Here is a 13,100-nt window from a genome sequence, read left to right on the forward strand (position 1 = left end):
CTGGAGCCCCCAGCGGGAGAAGGACATGGAGCTCCTGCACCACGCCCGGAGAAGGGCCACGAAGACGATCAGAGGGCTGGAGCAGCTCTCCTAGGAAGGCAGGCTGAGAGAGCTGGGGCTGTTCAGCCTGGAGAAGAGAAGGCTCCAGCTTATAGTGGCCTTCCAGTATCTGAAGGGGCTACAGGAAAGCGGGAGGGGACTCTTTACAAGGGCAGGTAGTGATGGGATGAGAGGGGACAAGTTCAAACTGGAAGAGTTTTTATTTAGATTAGGTATTAGGAAGAAATTCTTTACTGTGAGGCTGGTGAGACACCGGAATGGAATGCCCAGGGAAGCTGTGGATGCCCCATCCCTGGAAGTGTTCAAGGTGAGGCTGGACGGAGCTTTAACCAACCTGGTCAAGTTGGAGATGTCCCTGCCCGTGCAGGGAGGTTGAGACTAGATGATCTGTAAGGTCCCTTCCGACCCAAACCATTCCACGAGTCTGTGATCCATTCCACGATTCGCCTCTCCTCTCCGTGCACGGCCCCTCCCCGGCGCACACGCAGCCCTCGGTGCACACTCCCGCCAGGCACAGACCCCACCAGCAGGCACACCCACCCCCCCAGTCCTTGCACAGCCCCCCGCGCCGGGTGCGCACCACTTCCGTGCCGCCCACCCTTCGGAGAGCCCCACTCCTCCTCCTCGGTGCTCACCCCGGAACCCCCACAGCCTCCTCCTGCTGCGCACACACACACCGCGGGGCACACCCGCTTCTTGCACCCACGCACACACCCACACACCCGCACGGATGGCGAAACCCCACTAGGTGGCAGGCGGAGCCGGTGCAGCGGGGTTCGGGCGGCTCCGGAGGGGCCCCGGGGGTCCAGGCTAGAGAGAAGGGGGCTGGCGCGATGCTGTGCAACCGCGGCGAAGCCTCGGGGAAGGGGAGGAGGAAGGTCGCGGTGACCTTCGCTTCAGTCAGCTTTGGAGGTTTTCGGCGCTACGGGGAATCTAGAAAGCAAGCGAGTCGGGTTTGCTGAGCTCCGGGAAAACAGGGAGCGGTCCTGCTTTGGATAAGAATTTTGTGCCCACCGCATTTTCACCAGAGCACAGCTAAGCTGGTCATTACCGAAAACCATTTTCCTTAATCGTGCCGTCTGTTGCTGATAAGAATATGGGCGGCACACTGATCTCCAGGAGCCCTTCACAACTGGAAACGTCTGGTTTTGAAGCTTAGGCAGGGTGTCACCTCTGCCTAAAGAACCAGCAAGTTAATGACACCGTCTTTTTTTTTGTCTTTTTTTTTTTCTTAATTAGTGTTTGCTCTGCCTCCAATTTTGTACGTATTTCTAGAAATAAAAAATTCCATTTCCAAATTTTAAACTTCATTTTCACATTGAAAAAAAATGGGGGGGGGGGGGGAAGCGAGCAGGGGGAAAGGAGCCGGTGGTCACTTTTCTTCCCTAAGCTGCTCCAGTTCTTTTGGCATCTGCCAAAAGACAAAATCCTCAACCCTGCTAATGTCTGCCCCTGCTGCTGCAACAACGCTAAATCCCGGGCTCAGCTGCCAGACCCTGACAGCCCGTGGCCCAGGATCAGTCCGGAGCGGGGCGGGCTCGCAGGCCACCTCCTCTGCCCTACATGGGTCGCTTGCTGCTCACACGAAGCACTATGGGATGTATGGTGGCAGACTCCGGCTCCGCCTGTCCCCGCCTCGCTGCTGAGGCTGCATTAGGCTTGTCCTAGTCCCCAGCTCTCCTCTGCAGCCGGTCCCAACCCACTCGGGTTGGCCTCTGGCAAGGTGAGCTCGTGCAAAAAAGCTGGGGCTTGAAAAATCAGCCTCTCCCTTTCCCAGTAGCCTCTTGCAAACTGACCCTTAGCCGGTAGCAACTGTGGGTGTCAGGCAGGCAAACAGGTGGCAAAAGCCACCTTGGAAGCAGGTGAGTGCTGGCTGCCTGCACCAAACACTTCCCCCCTGCATCGTGTTCTTCTGCCTGCTTGCTGCAGCTGTGGGTTCACTCTGTGCTCAGCGGGAGGGGAAGGGGAATGGGAGTAAGCCACCAGCTAAAACAGCAAAAACTATCTCAGGCCAGGAGCATTGCAGGAATAAAAATCTAGGCATAGGAGAAAATATCTGCTGGAAGCCACACAGGTGGTGGTGGTGAGATCCCTGTGATTAGACACCTGTGAGTGATGGAGGAAATTTGCCCCCGGCTCATTTGATTGGAGGAGAGAAGCAGGGAGTTTTAGGGCACAGTTCATCTGAGCTGTTTTAAATCTCTCTTTTGAGTGAGAAGCATCTTCTCCTGACTGGTTTCTATAGGGTGAAAGGTAAGATGTGCACAGTTTTGCAGGTGGCTTTATTCATGTAGCCAAATCCTTCTTTAAGTGTTCAGGGCTGGTTTCTCTGCTATGCTGGGACAGTGTTGCCTTCTGCAGTGGAGGGTCTGCTCTAACACAGTTCTGTTCCACCACGTCTCTTCCCAACAAGTGAAAGTTTGGATCTCTTTGCATTCTAAATGTGTGGTTAAATGATCTGCTGGATTGAAGTAGGAGTATTCTGTTTTCTTCCTTGGTCTTTCCACATCAAGCACAAGTTTCTTGTGTTGCTTCCAAGGCTGTCTATGGGGTTCCTTATCCCTAAGGGGGAACTGCCCTTATTTCATCATGCTCTGATCTTCAAGAGTCTTCTTCAAAGTGCTTATAACTTTCCTTGGGATCGTAAGCCCCGCAGACCTCTGAGGGTAAGTCACAGGGTTCTTCTGCACATGAGCAGTTCTACATATTTATTGCTTTTCTGTGAAATTTAGCTGCTGTCTGTAGATCATGCTAAATCCTATCTGAAGTTCAGAAGAAGCAAGACATTCATCTAGCAAGTAAAATGCTGGGTAAGCATTTTTATTTGCAGGGCAAGTGTGAAGAGTGAGTGGAGCTGTGCAGAACCAGACCATCAAGAGGGAAATGAATTTCCTAATTACAACACTGCAGTGCCATCAGAACTCCTGCAAAATGAGAGGAGAAAGTGCTCCAGCAGTGTATGGAACTCCTTGCATTTCCTTTAACATGCTCACCTTTTTTTTTTTTCTGTGGCCATAAAAGCAGTGCCCATTAGTCTGCCTTGTTTGTCAGGTATCCAGCTAGAATCAGCCTCAGCTGCAGTGAGACACCCGATAGCAAACTAACCATAAAACAAAGATAGTGTAACAAAAGCACTGCATATGGATGTGTATATGTACATTGCCGCTCAGGTGAGATCCGAGCCCGAGGAAATACAGCTTAAAGGTAGGAACTTCTATGCTCTCTGTTATTCTCTGAAAGTTAGGTAGTCCACAAGAGTTACTAGACATTAAACACTGATCTTCACTGCCCATCCTTTCCTGTCTTGTATAGTTTTAAGCCAGGAATAAATCACTTTCTGGGAAAATTAGGAGTTCAGAGATGTAAAGCAGGTTGTTACGAACTGGGTTGTCATTGAGAAAAGCAAATGTCTGATTCCAAAATGCATTCTAGTTTTTGCTCCTGTTTGAATAAAGTGTGAATTTGGCATGTGAGAAAGTAGTTGACATTAGTGTGTGTCAGTGAGCCCTCTCTTGATGCCTCAGGATATACCAGTTTTCTTGATTTGTTGTCCTTTAACAGAGGAATAAATGATGGCTTGATAGAGTCAAATGAAGTCTCCCAGCCACTCTGTGGCTTCATGATATCAGGCTGTTGCAGTAGCAGCTGTGCTGCAGCCCCAGACTTCTGGAGCCCACTTTGTGTTGAGACTTGGAGACTCATTGTATGTAGATTATGCTCAGTGGCACTGGTGGCTGAAGGGGTCCTTTTCTCCCCCTGTGTCATCAGGGCACCTGAGGAGCTGAAAAAATAATTATGTTTTTGTCATCATAGGATTGTTTTTCTCAGCTGAGTCAGTGCTCTGATCTAGCTTGTTGTGCCACTGTTCAAATACTTGTGCTAGTGTTGTGGAGGGCAGCATCAGGCTGCATGGACAAACAATGAAAGGAGAAGTGTCTCTGCTTATGCTGTACGATCACCATGGCTGTGATGCTGTGGCCATCTAAACCAATTTTAGGTCAGGCTGTCCCTGTCCTGCTTTCTAGTGTTTGTCTGATATGATGATGAGAAAATCTGGGGGAAAAAAACTGGTCAAAAACTATTCCTGGGATCCTGGGATGGGATGTTTGCTTAGCTGTGATAGGAAAGTGCTCCTGAAACATTTAACCATGGCCATGACACTCTCTTAACCTGAGGCCCAAAACACTTTGTCAAGGGTTGATCAGACTGACTTAGTGTCCCAGAAGAGAAAGAGAAACTAAGCTAGAACTTCAGAAAGAGTTGCAGAAAATGGGGGAATCAGAGTGGTGAGCTTGTATGAAAACTGCATGTCAAGAGATCCGCAAGAGGACTGCACCAAATTTATGCCATGAATATCATGATCCAAAGCAAATCAAGGTCAGCCTCCCTTCCCCAACTAAAAAAGCCCATGTCTGGAAAAGCACTTACATGAAGGTAAGTGCAAAATATAGATATATAAGCAACTCTACATCTGTAACAGCTGCTCTGGTGGTGTTAGCAGAACTCCCTAGTGCATCTGTTACCTAGATAGGCATTGCTCTGAGGAAATCCAGTTCCTGATTTCCAAAAGACTTAAGGTACCAGCTTTTTCCCTCAAGGAAAACCCCCTTCTTTTTTACGGGGTTTGTAAGCTCAGCTGTTGGAATTTCTGTGCCAGGTGGGGTGAGGCCTGGAATGCACATGGCACATCGATTCCCTGACCGGCAACTTGTCATGAACCACTGCACTGGGTGTTGGACTAGAAATCAGTCAGGATGTGCCAAACTGGCAGGGTGACCTTATGCAAATCCTTTCCACTCTACTTTATTTCACTCTTCTTCCAGCTGGAAGAGTATAATAACCCCTGCCTTTCTCCCTACAACTGAATAAAAGTCTGTGTAACGCACAGCTCATAAGAAACGTTGTAAGTCCAGACTAAATTTCTGCCCTTATCAAGTGATACTTTTTCCTTTTATTGTTATATGATTCATGGGAGGAACTTGTCTTAGATCTGTTGGAACATTTGAGACCTGTGGGTTCATAGCTGCTGGACAGGAGGCACTAACATCAAGTGACTCATGCTTCCCCTCAGGGAGAAGAAGAGGTTTATGCAATCAAATGGAAATAATATTTTATATGCAGATAATCCACTTTGCAGTGGAGAATCCCGAAGCAGCTTACAAACACTCGACTCTGGTGCTTAAAAGCCAGAAGCTGCAGTGAGATCTGCAGGTGCAATGGGCTATTACATACCTGTGACCTGGCAGGGAAGGGAACAGGTGTGAAAGCCTTATGGAATTGAGCTTTTGAAACACTGAGAAGTGATGGGGAAAAAAAACAAATTACAGTACTGAAAAATGCTTTCCCTTATATTGCTTGATTCAATGCCTAGATTGTACATAACAAACAAGACACCTGATGGATCCTTCTCCTTTTCTGCCCTTGGGTCACCTATCAGGATGCAAGGCTGGGGTATGTAACATGCAGGGTACGTGGTGTGCTTGAACCAGAGAGGATGCCAGTCTGCTTCTGGCTCAAGGGCTGACTTGCCTGCTCAGGTTGCAGAGAGTTATGTTCTTAGCTGTGGAAATCACTGATCCAACATGCAGTGCTGGTAGCCATGTAAACAAAAGTTTGACTGAGATTCAGGTTGCTTTGGGAGGGGAATGAAATTACTTTTTTTTTTTTTTTTAAGAGAGTTTGCTGTTGTCATGGCTACAGGACTTGCTGCTCTTCTGGTCTCTTCCCCATCCCTCTGGGTACTTTCCTTTTGCTGATGCTAGAATTTCCATGAATCTTCTTTCCCTCCTTAGACCAGGCTTGGACTTAATGGTACCTTTCACAGAGTCCCTTAGCCTGCAGGTCTGACTGGGCATGCCTGCATACAGCTTCTCCCTTTCTCAAGTACGCCAGCAAGTGCCTGCCTCTCAGTCTGGTACTCCAAACAGCCACCTTCTTTCATTACTTTTTAGAATAATGTCATGACCTTTTAATTTTTCCATTTGCAAGCAAGACTAGCTGGACAAAATCAGCTTTGATTATTTGGCTTCCCCCTCCCTGGACCACAAGTGAAGCAAACAGGCCTCGAGTGTTCGCTTAGAGGTGGCTTAGCTCTAGCTGGTCTTTTTTTCTTGTGGGTTTTTTTTCCCCCTCCTGCTTTGATGAATGCAGTGGTTTACCAGAAAGAGTAAATATCCGAAACAGTAGCTTAGTACCTGTACATTACTAGAGAGCAGCTCAACCTTGTCTGATCCATTAAGGCAGCTTGGGCCTCTCCAAATTCAGGGTGCACTTCTTGAACAACATGGTTTAGATAAGGGATGTATTTTATTTCCTAGCAGAAGTATGTCAAACAGCTACTGCTGCTGTCTAATCAGTGTTTCTGATGTTACTGGTGAATAAATAGAATGTAACTTTCACAAACATCACCTTCATCTCTCTCCAATAGCTATAGTTAAAAAAAAAACAAAAAAACAACCAACCAAAACCCAACAAACTTAGCACTACTACTGTAAATGGGGAATAAATCCAAAGATGGGTGTATTGCATGAGAACAGACAGAACAATGAGAATAGTTACACTGTCAGAACATGCTACCTAGAGGAAAAGGATGTTAGAGTTCCTTTACTGTATTGTCAAAGTCAAGTAGGATCCCAACAGGCTAAAGCTACATCGTCAAAAAGTCCGTGTCCTGCCCTAGAACAGCAACTGAAGAATATCCTTCCCTGCTTCCTCTCAGAAAAGATGAGAAATTACCTCCCTTTTCTTCTTGGTGTTAAAAAAAGCTGGTGCCAGGTGCTGTTGCTGCTGCTGTTACAGAGTCTTGAGATGAATGGTGGTCTTCCCCAGGACCAAAGGCTTTTATGTGCATGAAGTGCCATAAATGAATACTTGTTATGAGGCAAACACAAATCAGGTTAACATTATTCCTAAATCCTGTAGATAACCATCAACGGAAAATAGGAGGAGCAAGAAGGACAAAGGAATTCACAGCATTTGGGAGTGATACTTTATCTAATAGTTTCAGGATCTGAGCCAGCCTCTAAGGATATCAGTTGAAAACACACCTGCTAGCTCCTGTGAGCTGAAGATAAAGCTTTTAATGATAAACTTCATTTAACAGTGATCCAAAATGCTGCAGTGTGGGCTCTGTTTTACCACTGGATGGCTTGCTCATGTACCTTCATCCCCACCCTTGCAAAGATGAGACTTCAGTCTGCAAAACCTGTGCAGCTCTCTGGGTGCAGATTAACTCCCTCCCATGTGCTCCCCAATACGCACCTGCCTACACTGCTCATTCCTGCTGACAATGTCAGTGCTGGCTCAGTGGCCCTGTGTCACCAACACCCCAATTTTGCTACCTTTTTCCCATCACTGCAATCCCAGCAGCACAGATTCCTTTCAAGTATCGGGAAAGAAGGGCTGGAAACAGTGTCTTCATCTCTGTCACCAGTTCTAACTAGTTTGGCGAGGATGCTTCCATCTTTAATAAACCAGATGATCAAAGCCTTTGTGTAAATCCTGCCATCAGGAGAGAGGATGTACAGCTGAACTGACAGCACATCAGAGTCCTGTGCAGCTCCCCCAAATCCTGCTTTTCTCAGCTGCAACCTCTGGGCACACAGATCTGCTCCCTCCAGACCAACATGGGAAGGCGGGGGGGGAGGCAATTGATGCCTGGGAGAAAGAAATCTTTCCCTATAGGTTTTTGTTTGTTTGTTGGGGGTGTTTTTTGCCAGTAACCCAGAGATTTAGTATATATAGAGAGAGCGATCTGGGGATATATATATAAAATTATTTTTTCCAGCCTTCAACGTTGTATTTGTTTTCTTTCCATTCTTCTGAAAACGCGTATCAGAGGCACCCGAGAGCAGCCGCAGCAGCTGCCAGATCCAATCTTTACAATTCATTTGCACAACGATGCCTTTTTGCAAAGGAAAAAAAGAAAGTGTTAATGAGTTGACAAGCACACTCTTGCTTGCTGCGAGCAGCGCTGCCAGCCGCAATATTGCTGCAGGGAGGAGAGAGCAGGGTGGTGGCAGAAGACCTTGAAAGAAAAACCCGCTTTGTTCAATCCGGTTACAAAGACGCTTGCTTCCCTCATATACCAAATCCTAGCTGACCGAAAAAAAAAAGGCAACGGATTCAGTAGAAACTCGGCTTGTTAACAATGCAGGGCAGCGTGTTTCAAAGGGTTTCAAGGATGAGTCCTTGGGGTGGAAAGAAATAATGTTTAACCAAGAAGGCTCCAACTCAAAAAGGAGTGTTTCATAGGCATACGGCTTCTTTAGCACTAGGGTTCCAGATCCTGACCTGACGGCTGCAAACGAGGGTCTGAGGATGGTTTTACTATCTGACACTGCCATTTTGCAACCAGATCCTCAGAGGATGCAATTTGCCCCATCCCAGTGCAGCCCGAACACAGACAAAAAAAAAAAAAAAAAAAAAAAAAAAAAAAAAAAAACACCAAAAAAAAAAAAAAAAACCACAAAAAAACACCGACCCTGCTTAGGAAAGAAAGGACCAAGACCAGATTTCAAGAATAACTCAGAAGAGCAAGTGGGTATTTCCTTTCACGCCTTGCTCTTTTGCATTTACTGAATTTGTTCCACATGAATGTAGAAACAGCTGCATCAGCACCAGCACTGAGGCTGGAACCTTATTAATATTTATGCCTGGAAAGCAGAGCACACAGGAATCGGAATGCTTTACCATCATTGGTTCTGGGACCCCAGCATCAGTACAGCATCTTGCCATGTTTGGTGGCCAGGCAAGCAGATTTATTAGAGTGAATCAATTTCTCATCAACATGCTTACCTGATCACAGGAAAACTGCCCTTTGCCTCCTACCTGCTCTTTGCTTCCATTGATCAATAATTTCCTAATTAAGGAAACAATTTTTCATCTCGCTTTTGCACTTCTGTGGTTTATATTCTCGTCTGTTAAGTACAGTTGGAGACGTTATTAAATGCTTGAATTATAATTATTTGTTTCTAGAAGGGCATACCTGTAAGCTTTAGTATGAATGAGATGAAACAAGAAATAACGCTGTGACAGGGCCAGCATGTGCTGGGGAGACAGTTCACAGCACACAGTGCCATGCACATAAAAGGTGGTGTGTGGTGCCAGTGTGACCCCCAGAGCCTCCTTTGGGACTTCTTACTGCTGTAATTTTTGCTGACAAGGTTCTACAGTGAGAGTCCTTCATCTGGGACTGGGGCTTTTGCTTTCTAAGAGTGCAGAGCAGAATTCTTGGCTGACATCTTGCTGTGGCTTTTGTTTCACTAGAGTAATCCTTACTTTGTCTAATAATGAGTAACAGGTGAGCAGGTAGGTGCAGACAGTGCTCTCAGCTAAACCAAAATCTTCCCAAGCCAAAGCCCCTTTTAAGTAATTAATAGAAACAGCAGTAAAAAAAGGAAAAAAAAAAAAAATCATTATCCCATGATCTGGTTGAAGCCAGTTGCAGATGTACCAGCAGCCTCCAGCTTCACACCTGCTGAAATCAGAGGTGCCCCAAGATGCACAGCAATACAGGAAGGGAGGAGAAGTGGCTGTGGGGCAGCAGCCTCAACTCTGGGGCTCTCTGGCAAGTGTGGCAACAGTGGAGGAGTGTCCCTGCTCCTCTGGGGTGTTGTTCAGGTGGATCTGAGGGCTGCAAGTATAGTATGGCTATAGTTTAGCCCAGGCCTGACCTGCTGGGGTTTGTCGGGTGACCAGAGCCCAGTCAGCAGCTGGGCTGGTGTGGGGTTGATGGCATGGTCACCTCTTGCTGCTTGTGCTTCCCATTGGACACTTGGGCACACAGTACTATCAATCCTGGGCATCGCAGGCTGATAGCTTTGAAGAGCTCTAGGGTTTATTTTTTTCACCAACAAGCAACGACAGCCTTTGCTGGTGTGCCAGCAAGGCTGATGTGGGCAGCGGAAGGCTGGCTAGCCTTTTCTGCTCCCACAAACTTGTCCTCAGTATTGGTATGTTGCTGTTTTCTTCTTTTAGGATCTCACAGCTTTCCATGTTGGTGCTGAGCGTCTCCTGTCCCTAAGCTACTGATGATCATGTTCCTACAATCCTGCAGTTTAACCTTTTTTTTTATCAGGCATGGAGCTCAGCTGCTGCTTTTTCCCACTGGTCAGCAATTTTCTAGAGAGCCTGAGCAGAAACTGCAGCTGGACCACATTACAGCCAGGACTTTTGTTGGGGGCAAGGCTACCAAGGCTCACAGTTAGCACACAGTCATGGCTGCTGCCAGCTTTGTCTGCTTCTTGTCCTTTCCCACCAGCTGGTACAGGTTGACCCAGCCACTGATACAGCCTCCATGCAACCCAGACACAAAACCCAAGAAGGTACACAGAAATGTAGACCCCGACAAAATTTTTGTTTGCATAGATACAAAATATTCCCTCTTCATGGGTACCACCCTGAACTCTTCTGATGTATCCAGCGCCCTCCTAGTCTGGCCCTCGCTAGTCTTCCTCTGAGTTACAATGATGCACACCAAGGAGCAAAACGTTGCCTATATACTTAAAGAGCTTTCCTAGAGGTGGGTCACCCACTATCTAGCCTGGGCTGTGCTGCAGATCCTCAATTTTTGAGAGTACAAAGTTCTTTCTCATTTTTATACACTACAGCATCCCATCCCTCTTGTTAAGTAAAGCTTAGGTGCCACTCTTGGGCATTGGGACATAACTTCAAGGTCTTTAAGTCATTAATGTCCTTCTGAGAGGAGTCACAGACAAGGACGTGACCTACAAAATGGAATGCTGTGTCATGGGAGGGGTGCGTATTGTCTGACAGAAAGAGCAAATTTCTCCTTAGGAACAACCTTCTAATGACCCACAAAGTGCAGTACATCACACAAATGCACATTTTTCCTATTATAAAGTATAATGACCGAGTCCTTGGGCTTTTGTTAGCTGGCAGTTGCAACCTTCTGAATTCTGCAAGGGAGACAGGACTTTCATCGATGACCACTTCAGTAGCTTGAGGCAGAGGCTCTGGCTGTGATCACACCCAACCTTGTAGCTGGGAGGATGGGAACCATGAAAGCGAGGAGGGGGGAGGATTCATTGGATAAAACTGGGTTAGATCCTTTGAGCTTCATTAAACAAACTCTTGACTGAGGCCATGTTATTCCTCCTCTCATATGTCCAGCAAGGATGGCTGTGGAATAACCCCCGTCAGCCTGCATTTCACCCACCCTGCCACCCTCCCTGCACTCCCACCGCCGCGCTGCCTTCACACCCTGGGAAATCCGGGAGAGTGAAAATGTTGCAGGGTTTTTTGTTCCTTTATTTTTTGTGCAGCTCGTTTCTGTCAGGGAAGGGGGGGGAGCCGGGGGGGTGCGGGAGGGCGTTGCCGGGGAGACTGGGGATGGAGGAATCCAGCCAGGGCCGGCCCCAGGGCTGGGACAGGGGCTGCGCTGTCAGACACCTCGATGTGAGGCAAATACAGAGAGGGGAGAGAGAGGCACCAGCAGCTAACAGCTGAACAGCTCATTTCCCTGCGAGTAATTTGCAATAAGCTACGTTGAACCTTTGGGAAACCCCCCGCTTTCAAATACCTACCTCTGAATGAAGCTCGACCTTGTCTGAAGTCTCCTGAAGTGGGCTGGACGGCTGCTGTTCGCTTCCAAATGGTCTTGTCCAGAGGCTGCAGAAAAGCTAGACCTGGGTTTCCTCCCTCATCCCCCAGTAACGCAGCTGTTTATTTTATAAACCAACATTTCACATGGTGGGTTTTTTTTTTTCTCCCAGTCTCAACAAGTTCTATACAGAAGATAATACACTTGAACCTCCCACCTCCCCTTCAAAAACCTGAATTAATTTATTTTAAGATAAAGCAGTTGGGGTGGGTTTCTTTCCTCAAGGGTTAATAATCTGTTTTCCTTGAATTGGATTTTAAAATGGCTTCCTTTGAAGCTTCAAGCTGTTAGGAATGAGCTTAATGTAGGTGTGGAGGATGCGTAAAATTAGCTACTCTCTTTAGTGCTGAAATGTCAATAATAACTAATATGCACGGTTCGATACGCAAAATACTTGGAAATCATAGTAGCAGGCGTTCGCGGTACCTGGATTTTGCACCAGCCCTGCTGTAATTGAGTTTTACTGCAACAGTGTTTTCAGGAGCACACCCACCGCAGCCATGGGAAAGACCGGCAATATTTGGAATCATCACCTGAAGCGGTCAGTGGTCTGCTGGAGCTGCTGATCTGCAAGTTATTTTTACAAGTAATTATAGATGTGGATGTGTGGATGTTGATTATGCAATTAACATTAAAAAAAAAAAAAAAAAAAAAGTTGCCTCGGAATTAAAAGCTTCACATTGTTTGCGGAGCGTACTCAACCGAGTAATTAAATTTCTCCTGGCTAAGACCAGTAAAAATCGTTCTACAGGGAGCACAAGTGATCAGATTTCTTTTTCTCAAAATCACTGTGGAAGAGACAAACCCGAGAGTGTATTTTCCAGCACCCCTGTTTGGAGCTGGGTAGCCTTCTACCCGTAAGACGAACAAAAGAAAGGTGTGGATACCTGGGCACATCAATCAGCCCAAACCGGGTAGTTCAGCAGGTTGCCTTGGAAGAATGCAAAATCAGGTCTAGAGCGATCCACAGGCAGCGTTATCGATCTGCATAAACGAGGTTAGGAAGATTAGGGGCATTGGCACATGGATAGAACAAAGGAAAGAGGATATTGAAGAAATACGGGCTAGAAACGGTGATGAACTTTTATCTGCAGCTCTGTAATAGCATCTTAAAATAGTAGGTCGCTGAACCCGGGATTAGTGTGGTCCCACCCGGCGCTGGCAGCGGGGATCCTGTCGCGGATCGGGGCTCGGGGTAGCCCCTCGGGACAGCCGCTCCCTCCCGTCCCCGTACACGCTCACACAACCCGTAGTGTGGAGCAGACGGGATCGAGGAGGAGCCGACGCGCCGTCTCCGACCGCACCGAAGAGCCCCGGGCTCGGCGAGGACCCTGCAGCCCTTCCCTGCTCTTCCTCCCCTCGACCTCCGCCCCCTGCGGCGGCGGGGGCTTTTGCTGTACTGGGCTGCTGGAAAACG

Source organism: Apus apus, chromosome 2, assembly GCF_020740795.1.
Source record: "Apus apus isolate bApuApu2 chromosome 2, bApuApu2.pri.cur, whole genome shotgun sequence".
Taxonomy (NCBI): Eukaryota; Metazoa; Chordata; class Aves; order Apodiformes; family Apodidae; genus Apus; species Apus apus.